Here is a 4,046-nt window from a genome sequence, read left to right as displayed (position 1 = left end):
GGGATTGCTGGCTCAAATGGTATTTCTGGTTCTAGATCCTTGAGGAGTCACCACACTGTCTTCCACAATGGTTGAACTAATTTATACTCCCACCAACAGTTTAAAAGCACTCCTATTTCTTCACATCCTCTCCAGCACCTGTTGTTTCCTGACTTTTTAATGATCACCATTCTAACTGGCATGAGATGGTATCTCATTGTGGTTTTGATTTGCATTTCTCTAATGGCCAGTGATGATGAGCTTTTTTTCATATGTTTGTCGGCCCCATAAATGTATTCTTTTGAGAAGTCTCTGTTCATATCCTTTGCCCACTTTTTGATGGGGTTCTTTTTTCTCGTAAATTTGTTTAAGTTCTTTGTAGACTGTGGATATTAGCCCTTTGCTACAAAGAGAATAAAATACCTGGGAATGCAACTTAAAAGGGATGTGAAGGACCTCTTCAAGGAGAGCTACAAACCACTGCTCAAGGAAATAGGAGAGGACACAAACATATGGAAAAACATTCCATGCTCATGGATAGGAAGAATCAATATCGTGAAAATGGCCATACTGCTCAAAGTAATTTATAGATTCAATGCCATCCCCCATCAAGCTACCATTGACTTTCTTCACAGAATTAGAAAAAACTACTTTAAATTTCATATGGAACCCAAAAAGAGCCTGTACAGCCAAGACAATCCTAAGCAAAAGGAACAAAGCTGGAGGCATTGTGCTACCTGACTTCAAACTATACTACAAGGGTGTTGCACCTTTTTTCATATGTGTTTTGGCCACATGTATGCCTTCTTTTGAAGAGTATCTGTTCCTGTCCTTGGCCCACTTTTTAATGGGGTTGTTTTGGCTTCTAAATTTAAGTTCCTTATAGATGCTGGATAGTAGACCTTTGTCAGAGGCATAGTTTGCAAAAATTTTCTCCCATTCTGTATATGTTGTCTGTTTACTCTGTTGATAGTTTCTTTTGCTGTGCAGGAGTTATTTAGTTTAATTAAATCCCATTTGTCAAGTTTTGCTTTTGTTGCAATTGCTTTTGGCATCTTCGTCATGAAATCTTTGCCAGTTCCTATGTCCAGAATGATATTTCCTAGATTATCGTCCAGGGTTTTTATAGTTTTGAGTTGTACATTTAAGTCTTAAATCCATTTTGAGTTGATTTTTGTATATGGTGTAAGGAAGGGTTCCAGTTTCAGTCTTCTGCATATCGCTAGCCAGTTATCCCAGCACCATTTATTTAATAGTGATTCTTTCCCCTTGTTTTTGTCAGTTTTGTGGAAGACCAGATAGTTGTAAGTGTGCAGCCTTATTTCTGAGCTCTCTATTCTGTTCCCTTTGTCTGTGTGTCTTTTTCAGTGCCAGTACCATGCTGTTTTGGTTACTGTAGCCCTGTAGCCTAGTTTGAAGTAGAGTAATATGATGCCCCCTGCTTTTTTGTTTTTGCTTAAAGTGGCCTTTGCTATTTGGGCTCTTTTTTGGGTCCACATGAATTTTAAAATAGTTTTTCTAGTTCTGTGAAGAATGTCATTGGTAGTTTGATAGGAATAGCATTGAATCTGTAAATTGCTTTGGCAATGTAGCCATTTTAATGATACTGAGTCTTCCTATCCATGAGCATGGAATGTTTTTCCATTTGTTTGTGTCATCTCTGATTTCTTTGAACAGTGTTTTGTAATTCTCATTGTAGAGATCATTTACCTCCCTGGTTAGCTGAATTGTTAAGTATTTTATTCTTTTTGTGGCAATTGTGAATGGGATTGTGTTCCTGATTTGTCTCTCAGGTTGGCTGTTGTTGGTGTACAGGAATATTAGTGATTTTTGCGCATCAGTTTTGTATCCTGAAACTTTGCTGAGGTTGTTTATCAGCTCAAGGAGCTTTTGGACCAAGACTATGAAAATTTTTTAGATACAGAATCATGTTGTCTGCAAACAGGGATAGTTTGACTTCCTCTCTTCCTGTTTCAATGACTTTTATTTCTTTCTCTTGCCTGCTGACTCTGGCCAGGACTTCCAATACTATGTTGAGCAAGAATGGTGAGAAAGGGCATCCTTGTCTTTTGCTAGTTTTCAAGGGGAATACTTCCAGCTTTTGCCTGTTCAGTGTAATGTTGCCTGTGGGTTTCTCCTAGATGGCTCTTATTATTTTGAGGTACGTTCCTTCAATAACTAGTTTATTGAAAGCTTTTAACATGAAAGGATGTTGAATTTTACCAAAAGTCTTTTCTGCATCTATTGAGGTAATCATGTGGTTTTTGTCTAATTTTCTTTATGTGATGAATCACATTTGTTGATTTGCGTGTGTTGAACCAGACTTGCATCCCAGGGATAAAGCCTACGTGATTGTGGTGGATTAACTTTTTGATGTGCTGCTGGATTCGGTTTGCAAGTATTTTGTTGAGGATTTTTGCCTCTGTGTTCATCAAGGATATTGGCCTGAAGTTTTCTCTTTTTTATTGTCTCTCTGCCAGGTTTTGGTATCAGGATGATGCTGGAATCATAGAATGATTTGGGGAGGAGTCTCTCCTTATCCTTTTTTTTTTTTTTTTTTTTTTTTTTTGGCAATAGTTTCAGTAGGAATGGTACCATCTCTTTGTACATCTGGTAGAATTCGGCTGTGAATCCTTCCTGTCCTGGGCATTTTTTGGTTGGTAGGCTGTTCATTACTGAATCAATTTTGGAGCTTGTTATTGGTCTGTTGAGGGCTTCAATTTCTTCTTGGTTCAGTCTTGGAAGGGTGTATGTATGTTTCCAGGGATTTATCTATTTCTTCTAGATTTTCCGGTTTGTGTGCGTGGAGGTGTTGATAGTAGTCTCTGATGGTTGTTTGTATTACTGTGGGGTCAGTGGTAACATCTTCTTTGTCATTTATAATTGTGTTTATTTGGATCTTCTCTCTTTTATCCCTTTATTAGTCTAGCCAGCGGTCTATCTATTGAATTACTATTAAAAAAAAAAGACAGCACCTGGATTCCTTGATCTTTTACATGGATTTTTGTGTCTCAGTCTCCTACAGTTCAGCTCTGATTTTGGTTATTTCTTGTCTTCTGCTAGATATGGGTTGATTTGTTCTTGCTTCTCTAGTTCTTTTAGTTGTGATGTTAGGTTGTTAATTTGAGATCTTTCTAACTTGTTGATGTGGACATTTATTGAAAAATATGGAATGCTTCATGAATTTGTATTTCATCCTTGCACAGACATCATGCTAATCTTCTCTGCATCATTCCAATTTTAGTATATATGCTGCTGAAGCGAGCACGGTATGGATTTTTCAAAGTGTATAATGAGTCATTATTAATTTCTATACTGAAGACAATATGGTTATCATGCTCAAGGTTATTTGTAGGGCTTTTATCCAGAGATGTGATGAAACAATACTCCAAATTCTAGGACTCCATATGCAGTGATAGGAAAAAAACAATGACCAAACACTTATGAAACATAGGTAGTTAGATTTCTTTGAATAAAATTACCATTTTTTTAATTTGAAACATGTCTTTAAGACTCCTGCATGTTAAGGTCAGCAGTGATTAATTTAGAAACTGTGAATGTTAATTGAAGGCACAGTTTCTTCTGAAACCTTTTAAACGTTTGACTCATGCTGGTTAATTAGAAGGGCAAAAATCACTCCATTGTGTAAATATAGGGAGAGTCTCTTTTCCCCAGTAATGTGAATACATATTTGTTGGGCTGTATGAAAAGAGAGGAAGTAATTAGCCAGGTGAAATGGGTAAGGTGACAATGACTTTGAGATTTCAAATTATTTCCAATCTTAGGTTTTACTGAGCTGTACCAGTGTACCTGGTCCTAATCCAAAAGAGAGTTAAAAGCCAATGTTATAATGCTTTAATAAGGTTGAAATTATACAACATGGTTTTGTATCCGTAGATAGGTACCCAAAGCATTCTAGGATTTCCACCTGCCATAATTTTTAATCTAACTAGTAAAGTATATAATCTACAAAAGACTGCAATTGGCCAACTCTTGGAAGTATCAGTTACTCAGATGAAGCCATTTCTTTGTATTTATTGTTGGTTTGATCAAACCTAAAATTGAAG

General features: G+C 36.6%; 1 non-coding gene across 1 annotated transcript; it reads right to left on the bottom strand.

The window, feature by feature from the left end:
* Nucleotides 1–3,140: 3,140 nt before the first annotated feature.
* Nucleotides 3,141–3,247, bottom strand: LOC112616662. Its single transcript, XR_003117702.1, has one exon. It is a non-coding gene; the product is annotated as a U6 spliceosomal RNA (small nuclear RNA).
* Nucleotides 3,248–4,046: the final 799 nt, after the last annotated feature.

The sequence above is a fragment of the Theropithecus gelada genome, chromosome X (assembly GCF_003255815.1).
Source record: "Theropithecus gelada isolate Dixy chromosome X, Tgel_1.0, whole genome shotgun sequence".
Taxonomy (NCBI): domain Eukaryota; kingdom Metazoa; phylum Chordata; class Mammalia; order Primates; family Cercopithecidae; genus Theropithecus; species Theropithecus gelada.
The sequence above is the reverse complement of the archived record's forward strand: the minus strand, read 5'-3'. Positions and strand labels throughout refer to the sequence as shown.